The sequence below is a fragment of the Protopterus annectens genome, chromosome 1.part1 (genome assembly GCF_019279795.1).
Source record: "Protopterus annectens isolate FY-2018-M chromosome 1.part1, PAN1.0, whole genome shotgun sequence".
NCBI lineage: Eukaryota > Metazoa > Chordata > Ceratodontiformes > Protopteridae > Protopterus > Protopterus annectens.
The window spans coordinates 30,251,142-30,272,017 of record NC_056726.1 but is presented as its reverse complement, the minus strand read 5'-3'; the positions used below and the strand labels follow the sequence as shown (position 1 = coordinate 30,272,017).

The following is a 20,876-nucleotide window of genomic DNA, read 5'->3' as shown; positions in this document are numbered from 1 at the left end:
AAGCTGGAGGTTACCAACTGACTCCCCTACAGAAACAAGAATTCTTCAAGAACTTCTGTCTTTGACTAACAAATGACACCAAAGACATGGTCTTAAATTCAGTGCCAACAAATCCATAATTGTACTCTGATTTACCTTTAAAATTTTGACTGTAGTAATGCCAAACCCGCTTCCACAAAGTCCAAACTGTGTCTGGTCAAAACCTCGAAAGGGAATGTTCTGAACTGTAAAATCTCACCCCCTTTTTGTCCCATGTTAGAACTTGTTTGTAGGTGTGGCAGGGTTGTAAATGTTGAAGTTCAGTGTTTTTTCGAGTTTGTGACATTTTGGCGGTACAGTTTAGTGGAAATGTTTTGATGGTGCGGCCGTTCGACTGTGTACAGTCGACATTTTAAAGGTAAACCTTGTACCCTTTGGGAACTCATCTATCCTGGGTAATTACCATGTTGATAATAGACCCCCACAAGTCAACCCAGTGGTCAGGGATCTGAGTACCCATACAGACAGTACCCTAGTTGCTACAGTGGTGAGGAAACCCTTTTATGTTGTGCAATTTATAAGTAAGGGGGTGGTATCTAGGTCCAAAGAGGCCATTATTCCACTGTACTCTGCCCTTATCAGACCAATCATAAAGTGCAATGCTCCCTTCAGTATGTACTTGACTAGGCATATGCAGCAACTACAATAACCACAGATGTTCCTTACAAAAAGAATACAATGCATAACAAACCTGCTTATGCAGATCAGCTTAAAGCCCTTTCCTTGTACTCAGTCTCCTATGGATTACTGAGGGTGATCTATACTTGGCTTAAAAGACATCTATAAATCCCACATAAGTCTGTGCATTGTTGCACATTTCCCGCATAAGTCAAACAGTACCAGAAATACAAGGTCTATGGACCTGAATTTTGAATATGATTTAAACAGAACACACTGGAGAAACAGATTTTGTGTCCCAGAGACTGCCTCTCTCCCATGATTGTATGAAGTGTATTAATTCTGGTTTAAGCACTTGGGCTTCAGGCCAGTTATTTTACATTAAAAGGGTTCGTGGTCTGCACTCTTGTGGGAGGAGAGGCTGGACTCTGCCCTGCTGAGCTGGGAATTTCTGGTTAAAGGCTTATAGTGCCTGCATACTTGAACTGCTTCTTACTGAAATTGGTACACCTTGTTTGCTGTAGCATAGACTAGATTCAGGCCTGCTGAATCTACCTTTGTTTGTATAACTTGAGCACTAATCCAGGCATTCTTTAAAGTATTCAATTGTATTTATTACTGCTTGGTAGTAACTTGATTAAAGTGTAGCTATCATTCTAAGTCTTTTGGATTAAGCACTTGGGCTTCAGACCAGTTGTTTTACACTAGGAAGGTTTGTGGCCTGCACTGTGGTGGCAGGACAGGTAGCTTACATCCTTCTAAGTTGGGAACTGCTTATTGAGGTCTCAGTGTCTGTTATTCTAAAAGTGTATTAGTTCTGGTTTAAGCACTTGGGCTTCAGGCCAGTTATTTTACATTAAGAAGGTTCGTGGTCTGCACTCTTGTGGGAGGAGAGGCTGGACTCTGCCCTTCTGAGCTGGGAATTTCTGGTTAAAGGCTTATAGTGCCTGCATATTTGAACTGCTTCTTACTGAAATTGGTACACCTTGTTTGCTGTAGCATAGACTAGATCCAGGCCTGCTGAATCTAGCTTTGTTTGTATGCTTGTTGTTTGTTTGCTTGTTATTTCCCTGAAACGCTAATTCCACCTAAAACGCGGCTTTTCAGCGCTTCTGTGGATCCCTAGTGATATCTGCATTGCTTACTGTACTTATTTCCTTGTTTCACTTGAAAGAAAGTTACTGTTTGTTATTTTAAGTTACCTGTAACACATTGCATTTAAGATACCTGGCACTTGCTCACTAAAGCAATTATATAAGTCAGCACTAAAAAATTAAAAGCACTACAACCTCACAAACTCCCCTTGAGTACCTTGTTCCCCACTGGCCCTTTTTTTCAATTATAAAGGAATTCCCAATACTATTCTAGCATGTCCAAAGGTCAGTTGTCAATCTCCTCTCTGGTCCAGCTGGTGAATCTGGGAATCTTGAGGCAATGTTACAACTGCCTCATGTACACAGACAACCCTCTCCTCCTCCCAAAAAATTCCAACACATGTGAGAGATGCAACCATATAGCCATACTGGAGGCAAAGCTCTCTCAACTCAGTACTGGCGAAACCAGTCAGGAGGAGAAGGAAACCAGACTCGCTACAATTCCAGTCTCACATAGACCTACCACGACAGCAAACCAAACACATAAACACACAAAAACATACTCTGAGGTTCTAAATAAAAATCTGCCTAAGCAGCAGAGACCACCAAAGCAGACACCCAAGCAACCGCTACATCAAAACAAAACACGTGCAACACATAGCTCACAAAGCCAGTGTGCCGAACAGTCACAGCCCTTAAGGCTAAACAACACACCTGATACACTTGTAATAGGTGACTCTATTGTCAGGCACACTGACGTCCCGCTCACCAGCTGAATAAGGAGAAGGTCATGGTGAGCTGCTTGTCGGGCGCTAGGATCCGCCACATAACACAAGCACTCAGGTCACTCCAAGACAAGTACAAATATGACTCAGTCATTGCCCATGCTGGTGTGAATGACCTGAGACATACTTCCCTGGACTACATGAAAAGAGACATAGAGGAGCTCTCTGAGCATGTAGCCCAGGCCAGTATGACCCTGACCTTGAGTAGCATCTTACCCTCACCAAGAATGATGCCACAGTATGAAGACAAGATGATCAATTTCAACAATTGGCTTAAGTAGTGGTGTCATTCAAAGGGGATCAAATGCCTGTCAGCTTGGGATGACATGCTCGACAAGCCACGATGCTTCGCTAGGGATGGCTTGCACCTGTCACCCCTAGGCTTTTGGATATTGGCAAAGGCTCTTGCTACCCCCCATAGTGCCTTTTTAGGCAAGGCTCAAAAGACAAACCCACCTCCATAGGTATCACAAGGGATAAGAAACTAAGAGTAATGTTACTCAATGCCAGAAGTCTAAACCTCAAGATGCACGCACTCAAAACTCTCCTTAGCATAGAGAACATCGATATCTGTGCAGTAACAGAAACCTGGTTCAAGGCTCCCGAGAGCACCCCAGCACTATCAGGTTATACCTCATACCATGCTTTTTGGCCCCAAAACTTGAATCGAACCACAAAAGGTGGGGGAGTATCAATATTCGTCAAAGATACCCACACCTCCAGGTTGATGGCACAGCACGAAGCATCAGAGACTATCCATGTGCAACTAACAGTGGGTAAAATTGCCTTCCAGTTTATAGCTTTCTACAGACCACCCTCCAAAACCCAGGAACCCCACTAGGCCTTCCTGAGAACACTGGAAAATATGAAGGTCTCTCCAAACACCATTATATTGGGTGACTTCAACTACCCAAACATAGACTGGGAGCATTATTCTAGCTCCAACACCCTAGCCCAAAGGTTCCTAGAATTTATAAACTCAAATGCTATGGAACAACTTGTTACCACTCCCACAAGAGGGGAAAACATACTGGACCTGATCATCACCAAAATGGGGACTCTATGCTCCAGACCAGAAATGTATCCCTCATTGGTAAGATCAGACCATAAACCAGTCTCACTGGATATTTTCACATCCCGACTCCACCCCCTGCCCTGAAAACCACAGTGAAAAACTTCTCTAAAGCAAATTTCACACTCCTCAAAACCGAGGTGGAATCCTTCAAATCCCCCGGGCCTGTGGAAAATACGGCCAAGACCCCAGAATCCTTTATAAACGTATTCTATGAAGACCTTCAGGAATGCATGGATCATGCAATCCCAAATAAAACTAAAACCCAGTCCTCCAAAGGCAGACATCCTGTCTGGTGGACCCCAGCCATAAACAAACTATACAATAGAAGGAGGAAGCTACTACATGATAGAGCAAAATCCCAAAAAGGGAAGGCATCTCTGATCAGTATTAGCAAAAAACTATGGGCACTCATAAAATCATCTAAGGCCAGCTTCGAGAGAAAAATTGCACAGGACACTAAGGATAATCACAAGGCTATCTTTACTTATGTTAGGAACCTGGGTGGGAATTCCCAGATATGCTCAGAATTAGTCCAAAATGGCAAAAAATAGACCGAACCCACAGACATTGCCAACATCCTAGCTGACAGGTTCAGCACAACCCCCCCCCTCCCCACCAAAAGGGCAAATATCTACCCAGCAGAGTGCTGCCCCCCTGACATCTCAGATGCTCAGGTAAGAGCTGCCCTCTCCAAAGCAAAAAACACAGCATCAATGGGACCAGACAGTGCCAATGGCTGCGTCCTACATGAACTCCAAGAAGAGCTAAACCCAAACATAAAACTACTGTTCAGTCTCAGCCTTACTACAGGATATGTACCCAAAGAGTGGCGTACAGCAACAGTGGTCCCTCTCCACAAAGGTGGTGCCTCAACAGATCCTGGAAACTATCGCCCCATAAGCCTGACTAGCTTGGTCTGCAAAGCTATGGAAAGGATCATCATGGACCTCATAAATAAAGATATCGGGGACCTACAGACACTGGATCCTACCCAGTTCAGCTTTGTTAAGGGCAGATCTTGCCTCTTAAACCTGGTCAATTTCTTTGAAACAGTCAACAAGGCCATTGACGAGGGGAAGCTGGTCTACACAGCCTACCTGGACCTCACAAAAGCCTTCGATGCAATACCCCACTCGGGCATTATAGATAAGCTCAGCAGCTTAAATATAAACCCCTATGTCACTAGATGGGTTGTAAACTGGCTCAAGGACAGAACCCACATGGTTAGAATTGCTGGAGCCATGTCAGACTCCAAACAAGTTACAAGTGGCATCCCACAAGGCTCAGTCCTGGGACCTCTCTTGTTTGGTATATATTTCTCGGAGGTACAGGTCAACATGAAAGGCTGTGACTGACCAAGTTCACAGATGACTGCAAACTGGGTGCCATAATTGACTCTCCAGCCGACACAAGCATCCTCCAAAAGGGCCTCATAGAAACAGACAACTGGTGCCAGAGCCATGGCCTCAAGCTAAATGACAAAAAGTGTATAGTCATCCCCTTTGGCAAATACAAAGTGCCCACAAATTACCACATAGGTGGTAATCCATTAAGTACAGAAGAAGTAATTAGGGACCTGGGGACCCAAGTTGATAGCAATCTCTCATTTGACAACCACGTGGCCAAAGTGGTTAGAAAAACATTTTATATAGCCCACCTAATCATGAAGGGATTCACATCTAGATCAGGGGAGGTCATCGTGCCTCTTTACTCATCCCTCATCAGGCCCATAATTGAGTACAATGCCCCTTTTGGGATGTACCGTACCAGACACCTGCAGCAACTGGAAATACCTCAAAAGTACCTCACCAAGAGGATCAAAGGGCTCAAACAGATGCCATATGCTGCCCGGTTAAAGAAACTCCAGCTCCACTCAGTGGCATACCGCCTGTTCAGAGGCGATCTGTGCCTGATGTATCAAGCCATGTCCAACCTGGAATTAATGGACATGCTGCACCTCAGAAAATCCAAATCCCATCGAGCTATGCGCTCGAGAGACTTGAACCTCAGCACTGAAATAAATAGGACATGCTGGAGGGACAGATTCATAACCCAGAGGCTCCCTTCACTCTGGAATAAAATCCCAGTCCAGGTTAGGCAGAGTCCCTCATTGACTCTCTTCAAGAGGAATCTTGATGAGTGGATGGGAGATCGTAGGTTTACCCCGGGTATCACTTCTGTGTCACTGTTAGACAGAGGCACAGTATACTAACCTCGAAAAAGGGCATAGCAAAATTAATTTAAAATGGGTGGCGAAAGCCAAACACACTCTGGCTAGGCTTATAAATGCCCTAGGGCAGATAGCCTAGTATGAACCTATGAACCTATGAACCTATGATACAGGTTTCCCATCTGTATGAAGCTGAATTTATCTATTACTTAATTTAAGGGCAACCTAGACCAGTGGATGGGGAATAGGAAATTTAAAATCTAACACTTTGCACCCAGGACACTTGTTCCTTTTACCCTGCCTTTGCTACACTACTGCCATAGACATCACGCTCCAGTTGGTCTCTAGACACTCCAAAATCCCATGATCCATATTGTCATATAAGCTGAGATCAGTTAGTACCAGCACTTTATTTATTTATTTATTTATTTATTTACGTATCTATTTATTTATGTACTTAACTGACTTACTATTTATGTATTGTGTTTGCTGATTGGGAAAGTCCATGTGAGCTGATAGTTATACGAATCACATTCACATCCCTCTCATTTCTTAAAAAGCAATAAAGAAATCAAAGCAAAAAAGATTTCAACAGATTCCTGGGGAGAAAATCTCCAAGAAATCAGTATAAACAGTAACTATTACAAATAGAAGTCAATTAATTGCAAACAATCTAATAATCAGGACAGCTACAAGATGTATAGAACATAATAAAGACAGTAAGGCTCAGTGAGGTGCTGAGAATTATAGTAGGCAAGAGTCTAAAGAACTATAGTAGGCAATATTGTTCTCCCACCACCAGTAGGCCATTAATATTTGTCACAAAAATCATCGCAATACCTCGCTTTTTCCTAAGCTCAGATTGAAATTGATTCAGGAGGTCGTCTGGTTTAAGAAGATTCAAGTTGAACCATGTTCATCTACTCATTAACCTTATCAAGAAAATACAGGTAACAGATTGGCCAGAATGTCACTAGATTAGACAGATCCTAAGATAGCTGTATAATAATGGCCCACCTCTCTTGAATTGTTAGGTTTAGATTTTTCTTTTTTTTACCCAGTCCTAATTTAAGAGCACATAGCTAGGTGCTAGGGAGAGCCATTTGATGGACCATCTCTACTTAGGGTCTCCTCACTTTTGCAAGAGGCATTACTCCTAAACAGCTCTGCCCCTCACCTCACAGTATGACTGGTGGTATCTCTGGTCTCCACCAGGAATTAGACCATCCACTGCACTCCTGAGTGCCCCCGGGCCCACCCCATCTCCTCAGGAAGAAGGGGGCATGCCATTTTACTCCTCCTCTTCTGTGTCTAGCTTCTCCAGCACCTGGTTCAGAAACTGAGCTCTGGTCACCCTGGTCAGAGTTAGGGCTCCATCCATCTGTGCTATGAAGCAAAGGTCATAAAGCAACCCAAGTCATTCATTTTTTCACAGATTTTCTTTATGCCATATATCATATCTGTAGCTGTTCTGCGGCATTTATCTTTCTTCTTGTCCTTTCTACTGTAGGTTTCATTTCTCCTAATATTGTCATTGATGTAACTTAGCACAGATTCTGAAAATCATCCATACTACCTATTACTTAAAAGATATTGATTTAATATCAAAGTAACTAATCAACTGACAGGACATTTTCTTCTACCTCCATTTGCCTACTGTATGACTCTGAGGAAGTCCAGTGGGCTTACCTGGTTAATAAATGGAAAAAAAGTGCACTTGCACTATCATGCAGTTTTAACAGAACCCACAAACGCTCAGTCTAACAAAGTTAACCATTTGTAAGAATTTTTTTCTACATCTAAATATGGCAATCCCAAATAGGATGAAATAAGAAATCAGAGTGCAAAAAGTAGAAATTATTATGGATGATTGCAAATGCACTGGGAGCAATATAGTGCTGATACCAATTTTTTTCCATTGCTTGCAATATTCATGATTATGTTTCTGATATTACTAAAATTTTCAAAGTCAAAAAAGTATTAATACTGCATCAGAAGTCTTCAGAATGACCACCAAGTGTAGAACCTGCATGGATGAAATTACCATTTACAATGCATGTTTCTATACATTAAGGGCAAGGCATAGTCCACCGATTTCAATCATAATATTTCTCCTGCATGATGAAAGCATTACTTGATGAAGAGTTAGAAAATGATTCAAGCGACATGGTGGCCAATAAATACAGAGAAAATACGGAGAAAAATACAACTTAGTAACAGCTCAGAATTTGCACTTGTTTTAAAGTTGATTCTTCATTTAATATATACTGTGTCATAAATGCTAGATGTTTAACTTCTGCTTTGTAAGGTATGTACATTAATCATATTACTGTACTGTAGCTTTAGTGAAATGGTGTAATGTGCCAATTCCAGATCTGTGGTAGATCTATAGTCTTTACTATATCTTTGGCGTTGATATCATCATACCCTGACAGTTGCATCTAGATAACAGAGACATTATAGATGCACTCAGTTGCAGCTATGCAGCATATAACTGAAGTGGTGTAGTGAAATGGTGGAAAGAGTAGTAATTCATTAGGCTATTACATGATAATTGCAACCATAAATAAATAATAGTATAGGTGCCACTCATTGTAGGGATTGTAATGAGGGATGGCTCAGAATTCAGCTAGGAAAATCGCTGAAGATATTCTTTTCACTTATCACTGTGTCCTTATTAAATGTTTAAAAGAACACTTTATGACAGGAATCAAAGGCCTTAAAACAGAATGTGCTGCAGGGAGATGCATAATGACCTTTTTAACAAGACCACCAACAAGCAAGTCAACATTCCTAAACAAAAAGTATATCAGCACCTTTCACAAATTTGAGCGAAAACAATAGAACTTTATCACAGTGATAATCAATTAAATTGTTCAACAGAAAAATCAGTACAAAACTGTATAAGTAAGGGGAAAAAGTATCAATCACATTTTATTGTTTTGAATGAACTGCTAAGTTAGCCATCATTCATTCCTATGGAGAGAAGATGTAGAAAACTATTCCACAAGTCAGACTATAATTTCTTGCCCAGATAATTATTAAACCATGTCTTCAATTTATAGCTTATTAATTGTAATTTTACTCTCCAGGTATCTGGATTTTCTTTCAAAATAAGGGTTACTACACTGGCAATGACACTTTAGATCCAACAAAAAAGAATTTTTGCTAATGTCAGTTTATGTGGAAGAATACCCAGAAACCAAAATATTGGGATGTCTGAACTGGCAAAAGCCATCTCAGAGCACTGTGAATATCCCTTATAACTCTCTCTCAAATAGGAGAGACTGTTCTACAGAACCATTATCAGCATTCTCTTCATGGCAGCACCAGCACTTCTTACTGTAGATGTACTGTGGACAACTGCCAATTATTTATCATCTTTGCATAACCAAAGTTATTGAGGGAATGGAAATTGCTGTCATATATTAGCTATAAGAACTGAATCCATTCTTCCAAACTTAATTATTCCTGGGCAAATGTATCCCAGTTATACTTAATATACTTAAGATCAAATGTAACCATATCTAGTGGGTCTAGATTCTCAAGATATGAAGATTTAAGTGTGATTCCATCTAAATTCCTTTGAAAAAATGGAGATTGCATGAACTGGTACAATAGTGTGTATAATCCTCCTTAACTGAAGGTATATTAGTGCAAAATAGCCTATGTTTGTGATCTGCGAGTGGTAAAGTCTTTAATGTAAAAGCATTTACAAACTCTTTGACTTACAAAATGCCAGAATTAATCCAGTCCGACCACCAAATGGCTTTATTATAAATCCTAATTGATCTGTTATTCCAAAGACAGGAATTATATTTTAAATCCAGTCTCTTTACAGATCTATGCCCTTGGATAGAATTATACCAATCATCCATCGATCCTAAATCCCAAATTTTGAAAGATCATATCTTGACTGAAGAAGTGTTTGTCCTGGAAAGTAATATAATTTCCAGCATCACCCAAGATGGGAAATTAATCTCCCTGTCTGATTGATTTGTTATAACCAAAAAAAGTGTGGAAGCCCAATTATGCCTTTCCTTTAATCAAAAACAGTCTCATCCAACAGATTCTAGGATGCTTTCCTAACCATATAACATCACCACATGCTTCTTTTTTTTCAGAAAAAAATGTGAAGGTAATATAGGGTATATGTCTTAAAAATAACTTTTTGAGTATAAAAATCCTAATTGTTGATTTTTTTTTTTTTGGAAAAAAAAAAGGTTTTGACTTTGCAAATTAAGACATTTGATCTGCATTTGTTGAGGTAGAGGTTTAGTGTTACTTTCTGTTAGCTTTTCCATGTTAACTGTAAAAGTAACTTCCTATACATATGATTTCTAGCTATGGGTAAAGGAACATCATTTTAACCCATCATCTTCTTTAAAGTGAAATCATTAAGAGAAAGGGGAGTGTTTGTGGCAATTTCAATATAATGTCATTAAATAAGTTATGATTCTGAAATCAGGTCCTGCTTGCCAACTTTTAATAAAACCTAAATGATTAGGATTAACTACGTTTGGAATAATACTAATAACATAATCCTTTCTGTATCTTTCCTGCTTTGTTTTGATATAGCCTGTATAGATATTTATTAGTATATTAAATGTTTCAAAATATTTGTGTCAGATCTAAAATTGAATTTGTAACTTGCCTTTTTTCCTCTAATCCTATAACTTTTTTGTTTAAGGTACCCAACCCAGCTAACTGTTGACAACTGTTGATACCTTCTTCTTCTCACTCTGTCTATACTTGATCTTGGATTGTATATTTATCTCTAATATTCTCTTATATGTGTTTTTTCTGTGTCATATCACCTAGCTGTTTGAGTCCTATATCCCAATTCTTCCTAAGTGTTCACCATATAGGCTCTCTATAGAAGACCATCCTCTATTCTCCCCATGTTTCAGCCCCCATTCTGTCTTCATGTAATCTGATCCATTGCACCAGACTGCCACAATCTGAGATGGGATATGTATCAGTCCCCAATCTGCTGGTAATATCAATGGTTCTTGTCTTGGAATCCTATCTTCATGTGCCTTAGCTGCATACATCTAAATTAAGGTGTGTACTTTCTGTATTAATGGATGATCAAATCTCACTGGTATATGTTTTATAACATTTATTAGCTGGGAAAGAATCCTGATCTTAATAGCATTTATCTTACTCACAGTCAAGTTCATTTTATTACCACCCTTATTTAGCAGTATATTTATCTTTTAGTTTAAGATTTATGGGTTTTTATAATTGTTCCTTTGTATGTGGTCCCTACCTCCAGTCCTAGATATGAAGGGAATTCTATCTGATTTATGTCTCTAATTGTATCTCTTCCAGTGTCTTCCAATACACTCATTGAAACTGTTTTAATGTAATTTATTTCTAATCCTGATACATTATGAAATCTTATGAAAATGTTCAACACTCAAGGTAGTCTCTCGTCTATATTTTTTTGCCATTAGGATACAGGCATCAGCATGTAACTGGAATATGACCTTTCCACTGATTTATTGACTTTGCTCTAAAATCTCTATAATTTGTGAGACTGATGCTTCTCTCACTAGCAAAATGAACCCAGGGGACAGTGGGGAATCCCTGTCTAGTTCCTTCAATATTCTTCCCTGCATCAATATTCCATTGTTTAGTGTTACAACTAGAATGTAGGAACATGTAGCATATTTATCCATTTAGTCAGTCTGTCTCCCAAACCTCTTTTTTGCAGTACTTCTAATAAAAATTCCCAGTTTATTTTATTTAAAGCCTTTTTAATGGCAAATAGAACTATACCTGCTTTTTATATCCTATTTGATGGCTTTTAGGAACCAGGCAAAGTTCCATCAATTACTATCAATAATTTGTACTCTGTCTTCCTTAAAAAACCCTTGTGTTCCAACCTCAATATTTTGGGCAAGACTTAATCTAATCTCTTGGCTAGGATTTTTGCCAACAATTTTATATCTAGATTCAAAAGTGAGATTGGCCTACAGTTGGTCAGGTCTATTTTCCTTACTGTTCTGTATGACTATTACTCTAGCATGTTTAATGCTGTCTGATGTTTTTCTACCTCATCCAAATTTGTTTCAGTTTAATTTCTCCAGGTCTTTTGGGTTTCTAATACCATGACAGAAACTGACCCCATTCCTAAATCAAAGTATGTTTACAGTTCATAAAATTAGTATTTGTTCACTCTTTGATGTTAGCCAGAAGTGATCTTCACAGCACCTGCAACGTGCCCAGAACTGACACCTCCTGAAATTATATGGAGTTACATGTATCAGTAGCATGTCTAAATAAGACTGTAAATTATTTTTTATGAGACATATTATCTACTACTATTGGAACTGTGTGGGTATTTTTTTTCCATTGCCCTCATTTCTACCTGCATATCTTGGTATTTTATGACTTTGTACCTCTCAGTACTTAAGATACTGTAATCACTGGGTGTAGCAATTTCAATGATCAATGCTACTTTTACCTTCTTTTCATGGACTTATTATATCTGGTTTTCTCACATCTGTTTTTTGAACTATTTGTAATAAGTGATCCCATGTGATAAAAACTTCACATCATTTTCTATAATGTTTTGTGGTGCATGTTTCCAATGCTTCTCGGCTACTTTAGTATTGTAATGTTGGCACAATACCCCATGCAACAGTCTTGCCATATTATTATGCCTTTCATTATATAGGTTCATAGGTTCATAGGTTCATAGGTTCATACTAGGCTATCTGCCCGAGGGCATTTATAAGCCTAGCCCATTGTTTTGTGGCTTACGCCACCCCTTTAGTATGGGGAACTATACCCATTATTTTGCTGTGCCTCTGTCGAGCAGTGACACTGAGGTAATTCCTGGGGTATATCTGCGATCTCCCATCCATTGGTCAAGATTTCTCTTGAACAAGGCCAGTGAGGTGCTCTGCCTCACATGTACCGGGATTTTGTTCCACAGCATAGGGAGTCTTTGGGTGATGAATCTATCCCTCCAGCACATCCTATTAATAGCCGTGTCGAGGTTTAAGTCTTCCACCCTTGTGGCTCTGATGGATCTAGATTTTTTGAGGTGAAGTATATTCATCAAATCTGGGTTTGACATGGCCTTGTATGTTAGGCAAAGGTCACCTCTGAGCAAGCGGTAAGCGACTGAATAGAGCTGGAGTTCTTTCAGTCGGGCAGCATAGGACAGATTTTTGAGACCCTTTATCCTTTTGGTGAGGAACTTTTGTGGCCTCTCCAGCTGCTGCAAGTGTCGGGTCAGATACATTCCGAATGGGGCATTGTACTCAATCATTGGTCTGATGAGTGATGAGTAAAGGGAGACTATGACCTCCCTTGATCTAGATGAGAATCCCTTCATGATAAGGTGGGCAATGTAGAAGGACTTCCTAACTACTTTAGCTACATGGGTGTCGAATGACAGACTACTATCAACCTGGGTCCCCAGGTCCCTGATAACTTCTTCTGTGCTCAGTGGATTGCCACCTATTTGGTAGCTAGGGGTAACCTTGTTTTTCCCGAAGGGTATGACTATGCATTTTTGGCATTTAACTTTAGGCCGTGGCTCTGGCACCAGTTATCCGTTTCTGTGAGACCCTTCTGAAGGATATCTGTGTCAGATGTGTTTTCTACTATGGCCCAGTTTGCAGTCATCTGCAAACTTTGTCAGCCATAACCCTCCTGTGTTTGCTTGTACTTGGAAAAGTAGATGCCAAACAAGAGTGGGCCCAGGACTGAGCCCTGTGGGACACCACTTGTGACAGGCTTTGAGTCTGACATGGCGCCAGCAACTCTGACCCTGTGGGTTCTGTCACTCAGCCAGTTTGCAACCCATCTTGTGATGTATGGGTTAACATTTAAGCTGATGAGTTTTTCAATGATACCCGAGTGGGGTATTGTATCAAAGGCCTTAGCCAGATCGAGGTAGGCTGTATGGACTGCCTTTCCCTCATCAATGGCTTTGGTGACTGTTTCGAAAAAGTCAACCAAGTTTAAAAGGCATGATCTGCCTTTGACAAAGCCAAACTGGGTTGGATCCAAAGTCTGCAAATTCCCTATGTCTTTATTTATGAGGTCCATTATGATCCTCTCCATGGCTTTGCAGATAAGGCTTGTCAAGCTAATGGGCGGTAATTTCCCGGGTCTGTGGAGGCACCGCCTTTGTGAAGTGGGACCACAGTTGCAGTGCGCCACTCCTGGGTGCGTATCCAGAGGTAAGACTTTGATTAAACAGCTGTCCTAGCTGTGGGTTTAATTCCTCATTGAGTTCGTGGAGCACACAGCCGGGGACACCATCGGGTCCCATGGATGCTGTGTTTTTGCTTTGGAGAGAGCAGTTCTCACTTGGGCGCTGGAGATGTTTGGGGGCTGCACTCATTTGGTATAGATATCTCTCCTTTTGGGGAGAAGTTTGCACTGAACCTGTCAGCCAGTATGTTGGCAATGTCTGTAGGATCAGTAATCTTCACATCATTTTGAACTAGTTCTGAGCATATCTGGGAGTTTCCTCCTAGGTTTCTAACATAGCTAAAGAAGGCCTTATGATTGTCTTTTGAGTCTTTAGCTATTTTTCTCTCGAAATTTGCTTTGGATGATTTTATGAGAGCTCTTAGATTTTTACTTATAGTGATCAAGGGTGTCTTACCTTTTAAGGATTTTGCTCTATCTTGTAGAAGCTTCCTCCTTTTGTTGTAGAGTTTGTTTATGGCTGGGGTCCACCAGACTGGACGCTTGCCTTTGGTACAAAGAGTCTTTGTTTTGCTTGGGATTGCCTTATCCATGCAGTCCTGCAGGTGCTGGTAGAAGGCGTTTGTAAGTGATTCAGCGGCTTGAGTATTCTTTTCCGCCGGCTCGGGGCCTGAAAGGAGACCACACTAGTCTTTAGAAGTGTGAAGTCGGCTTTTGAGAAGTTCTTTACTGTGGTCTTTTTTATTTCGGGTGGGGGTGGGATGAGGACCTCCAGCGAGATTAGTTTGTGATCTGAACTCACCAGTGAGGGGTATACTTCGGTGTTGAACATTGTGCTCCCATGTTCGTGATGATGAGATCAAGTATGTTATCTCCTCTTGTGGGGATGGTGACTAGTTGTTCCATGGCATTTGAGTTTATGAATTCCAGGAACTTTTGGGCTAGGGTGTTTGGGCTTGAGTAGTGTTCCCAGTCTATATTAGGGTAATTGAAGTCACCTAGTATGATGGTGTTTGGTGATACATTTATCCCCTCTAGTGTTTTCAGGAAGGCCATGTGAGTTTCCTGAGTTTGTGAGGGTGGCCTGTAACATGCTACAATTTGCAGAGCAGTCTTGCCTATGGTTAATTGCACCTGGATGGTCTCCGATGCATCGTGCGTTGCCACCAGTCTTGAGGTGTGGGTGTCCTTGATGAATATGGATACCCCCTCCTTTCTTGGTATTGTCCGGATTTTGGGGCGGAACGCATGATATGAGGTAAAACCTGATAGCGCTGGGGTGCTCTCAGGAGCCTTGAACCAGGTTTCTGTCACAGCACAGACATCGATGTTCTCCATACTGAGAAGGGCCTCGAGTGCGTGCATTTTGAGATTTAGACTTCTGGCATTGAGCAGCATTACCCTTAGTTTTTTCCTTTTTGTGTTCTAGGGTGGTAGGTTTAGAATTTGAGCCTTGCCTAAAAAGGCACTATGGGGTGGCAAGAGCCTTTGCCAATATCCGGAATCCCAGGGTGACAGGTGCAAGCCGTCCCTTATGCAGCGTGGCTTGTCCAGCATGTCATCCCAGGCAAACAGATACTGGATCCCCTTTGAATGACACCAGTGTTTAAGCCAATTGTTAAAGCTGATCATCTTATCTCTGTATTGTGGCATCATTCTTGGTGAAGGTAGGATACTGCTCAAGGTCAGGGTCATACCTGCCTGGGCTACATAATCAGAGAGCTCCTCAATGTCTCTTTTCATGTAGTCCAAGGAGGTGCGTCTCAGGTCGTTTACACCAGCGTGGACAATGACTGAGTCATATTTGTACCTGCTGTTGAGAGACCTGAGTGCTTGCGTTATGTGGCGGATTCTAGCGCCCGACAGGCAGCTTACTGTGACCTTCTCCTTACTCAGTCTGGTGAGCGGGACATCAGTGTGTCTGACTATGGAGTCACCAATGACTAGTGTGTCTGGCATTGTGTTTGGCCTTAAGGGCTGTGACTGTTTGACACTCTGACTGTGAGGTCTATGTGTTGCGGGTGTTGTGTTCTGAGGTGGTGGTTGTTTGGGTGTCTGCTTTGGTGGCCTCTGCTGTTTTGGTAGATTTTTGATCAGAGCCTCCGAGTATGTCTTTGTGTGTTTATGTGTATGATTTGAGGTTGTAATGGTACTATGTGAGACTGGGTCTATAGTGTGTGTGGTAACCTTCTCCTCCTGACTGGTCTTGCCAGTCCTATGTTGAGAGATCTCAGCCTCCAGTTTGGCCGTATAGTTGCATCTCTTGCATGTATTTGTGTTTTGTGGGAGGAGGAAAGGGTTGTCTGTGTACATGAGGCAATTGAAACATTGCCTCAATATTCCCAGGTTCACCAGCTGAGCAGGAGAGGACACTAGCAACTGATCCCTCGACATGCTAGAAGGGTAGACGAAAAACTTTAAAAAAAGATTCCGGGGGACGTGGGTGACCGAGAAATGGGGGGTTGCCTTTTTGGGGTACTATCTATGACAAGAGTGCCGTATCAAGGTAATAAGTACTGTAGGAGCAAGTGCTAGGTTTAATAGATAGAGAATAGTCCCTCTGTCATTAGTATATCACATCCAGCAACAAGATGTGCAACTGTTTCCATTTCTGTTTTACAGATTCTGCACTTGTCTTTTTCTTCCACATGCTCAATGGACTTTGTAAGTCCACTGTCCTGGACCGCCAATATTAACCTTTCATATTTTGGCTTAAATTCCCCCATCTTAACCATTCCTGCATCAGATCCTGAACAACATGAGGTTGTTCCAAGAATTTTCTCTGTTTCCAGCTATATTTATGCCTTTTCCACATTTCTTATCTTCTCATCTGAACCTTTTCCTTGTATTTTTCCTTTGTTTTGGTTTTTTTTTTTTTTTTGACAAATTCAGTTGCTGCTTGATTTTTATGTGCTTATGATTTAACTTTCACTCCTGTTTGATACCAATATGATTCTGCTAAACTAAGCAAGGAGGTCATCTTTGATTTGCTCTCTTTATGTTTCAAAACTTTGACTATGTTTGGATCTGTTCAGATCAGCAGATATGTATGCAGTCCTATGATTGCAGATATATACATGTATGCAGTATTTTAGTTTTTATGTCCAACTGATCCAATACCCTTTGGGGTCAGTCAGTCACCCCAAAATTGAAAGTTACACCAAGAAGAACAAATTGGTTTATAGCTTGGACCTTGTTCCTAGATGCCAGGGCTGTTTTCAATATTAATTTTAGTCTTCTAAAATATTCTTTACCGAGTTTTGTTTGCATTTGCTCATGTTTTATTATCGATCCTTCATCTATTCCCAAATAATTATACAGACTGCATTATGGATAACATGGAACGAGTATTAAGTTCACCTTAGTTAGTAAGGGAAGCTTTTAGCTTGTGTTATTTCTTAACTATCCAATCTAGCTTGTGCTATCTCTACTTTTCCCCATTTATAAAATTCTGGATGAAATTTATCTGGGCCCACAGCCTTACCTCATTTAATGTTCTGTATAGTTGTCTGAACGTCTTGTAACCTATAGGCCTATAAATATTATCATGTTCCTCTTTGCTTATTAGCTGACCAGGTGGGGAATTCTGGAACCATTCTCTTATCCCCCATTTAACTTTTGATATATTCCCTCAAAATACAATCTAAAAGCTTCCCTTAGTAATTAAGTTGAACTTAATACTCATCCCATACTATCCTTAATGCAGTGTACATACTGTTCTCTACTTTTACTCATCCCACAGTATCCTTCATACAGTCTACATACTGCCCTTTACGTTTCAAACAATTCTTTATGCAGTCTGCATAATGTTCTCTACATTTTCTTTATATGCCCATACAATGTGTTTGCACCCCTTTCCCATTGCTACCCCCAAAATTACTTCTACTTAGATATTGTATCTCTGCTTGGATTATTGTTAACCATTCCACTTCATTAGAAGGGTTCTGTCATTTTCTCTTATGAGTAATTTTCATAGGTCTTTTTGTCTTCCTTCCTTTTCCTGAATTTTGTTTGATATTGTCCATCAGTTTCTTCCTTCTTCTATCATTAGATAAGTATGTAATGCTGCTTTGACCACTTCACTCAATTTCATTGCCGATCATTGCCGATTATTGCTAGATCTATCTCATGCCTTAGCTTTTCTTATTCCTTTGTTTTCCACTTATACCAAGACCATTTCCATATTCCTGTTCTATCTAATGTTTGGTCTACTTCTGTTGTTAAGAGCACACAGGCATGATCTGAAATGTATCTGTCCATAATAGCTGTCTGTACCACTTTCATCTGGTCTCTAGTGCCTATAAAGAAATAATCCTGTCTACTACTTTGAGAACCTTCTGCCCATGGATAAGTGACTGATATCTTCTACCTCTTCATATCCCAACATATGTCGGTTAATATATACTTGTTTGTACTTTCTTCTAATCAGGCCTGATTTTAATATTAGATTCTTTTTTAATATCTAACCTATCCAGTTCGGGTCTCAGGGTAACGCTGAAATCCACCCCCACTACTTTAAGTCCTCTTTCTCCACCATTTCATTTCAATTGTTGAAAAAGTCACGGATGATATGTGTTGGACTGTATGTGTTATTTTCATAACCTTCCTGTTCTAGATTGTTCCTTTCATATGATCTAGCTCCCTATTGTACTTAATTTACATAACGCAACTGTAACTTTTAAACTCTTACAGAGCCTAATTACCACTCCTCTTCTCCCTCCACCAGCCTTGTCTGTCACCATGTAGATAAACTCATGCTGTTGCAATTCATGTGCCTCTGTTACGTTCAGCGTTGTTTCTTTCAGTAATATAATTTGAGCTTCTGAGCATTTTAGCTTCAGGAACAACTGTTTATGTTTGATGACAGGGAGCACCCTCCCACATTCCTGGAAAAGAAAATAATATGTTGCACTTGCCTATTTTTTTCTGATCTCATTTTATTTAGCTGATCTAGATCTTGTTCCTGATCCTCCTAAATCTTATTTTGATGAAGTAACCCCCTGTGCTGCAGCATAACCATTCATTCTATGTGCCTACACCCAGTGTGGGTCATTTCACTTGACTTGATTTACAATGAGAGCTACTAGCAGAGTCTCTTCATTTCCACCCGCCAACCAGCTCATAATTTTGCCCCCCAAGTCCTCAGGTGTAACATAGATGCAATTTTTTGTGCAACCTGCATGCATTTTAATCATCAGAGACATGTCAATTCAGACTTTCAATATTATATTACATTATGACCACTGTTTTAGGTCATCTGTTTCCCAGAGCATGCAAAAGCAAAAAAGCATGTTTTTTATACAGAGTATATCATTCTTATTTGTCTACTGTGCCAACCTTTACATAAATATTTAATGGTGAGATAGTTTGATCATCATGTGGGTTAAAATCTATGCAATCTCTGTATCAACTGTTCTAACATTCGTACATCCCTATGTGATTGCCAGAACATCATGTGCTATGGGTATAGTAATTTTCCTTTACCGACACTTCCTTTCCATTTATTTATAGCTTCCCCCTGCCAGATATTGTTTGTAACTTAATACATGGAGCTTATAGGCTCAACTTACACCTTTATATTCAGCAAATTTGGTATGTTTTAGAAGTTAGAATTTGCAGAGATTTCATGACTGCACCTTCACAAGGAGTATAACTCTATACCTGCAGTCTGGTTTGCCTAGTTTCTTCTGCTGCACAATGCATAAACAACAAGCTTTGATTTGATGCTGACAGACTGTGGTATGCACCAAAGCAATTTGGTGGATCTCTATTTATAAACAAAGAGAATGTTGTATGATACTCAGTTACTGACTTCATATTCTTGCATACAATCTACGTTAGAATGCAAGTGTAAGTATATTTATTGTGGTTTACGTATCCTTTAACTCTGCCGTCACCAGGTCTAGATATCTGAACACTTGTTAACTTCTTTCCAACCATAAACATAATGACTGAATTCACTAACCATTCACACAGGGACAATCCCAGAGTCTAAAATTCGGGTCCATGTATAACTAAAAAAAGTAACGCCCACTTTAGCTATGTCACTGACATTCCCACCCACAGTGTCATTTTTCTTTTAAATTTCCTGTACTTCTTAAATTCCAGTCTTCTTTTGTCTCCCACTGTCAACTGTCCTTTCATTTTGCGTTCCTATCCCATTTGAATCGGATCTTTGTTTCCAACTGTTCACATTGCTCAATCCCTCCTTTCACTTCTATTTTCTCTCCAAAACTTGTTTCAGGTATTGAATTACTTTGTGCATATTTCTGCAGTATGTGAACATATCAAAAGCTGTGCTCCTCTTAAAATTATAGTTTTTTTTAAGTTAAAAAAGAAAACGTACATGCAGCACTAACTGCAGTATCGGTAATGTAATACAGATTGCTTTCTTCATAACTAATGAGCAGTGCCGATGCTGTATCTGTATGTAATGTACTGCATCGATCATTTCCTTATCACTTGCGACTTTTGTTCAAGACTTGAGAAAAGGGTGATGGTGCAAAACTCTAAACTAGGATCACTTATTTAAATATTACTCTCTAATTTACTGGAAAAAAATAGAAAAAACAAAGGGCTTTACGTCATCTTGCAGTTTCTGAACAAGTAGTAAAAAACTCTTTTCCATCGCATTATCAACTGTCTGTAATCCGCACTGCTGTAACAGAAAATGAACAATTTTGTTAGCGGCTCCAGGGAAAAAAATTATACAAGTCAAAATCATGGACAGCTGAACGGAATAGGCATTCTGATATTGCAATACCATGCATGTGCAGCGAACGAGTAAATCTCCTAATACAAACAAGGATAAGTTGTTGTAAAGTGCCGGGCTGTAATGAGGGTCAGATTGTAAGTATGTAAAACATTACAGTCATCAGCTTATTTTTGAAAACTGAGCTCCACTTGCGTTTCAGACA

General features: G+C 40.1%; 1 protein-coding gene across 1 annotated transcript in view; it reads left to right on the top strand.

The window, feature by feature from the left end:
- ADAMTS12 (ADAM metallopeptidase with thrombospondin type 1 motif 12) overlaps positions 1-20,876 on the top strand; it is a 2,672,119-nt gene that overhangs the window by 2,070,494 nt on the left and 580,749 nt on the right. The window lies entirely within an intron of this gene.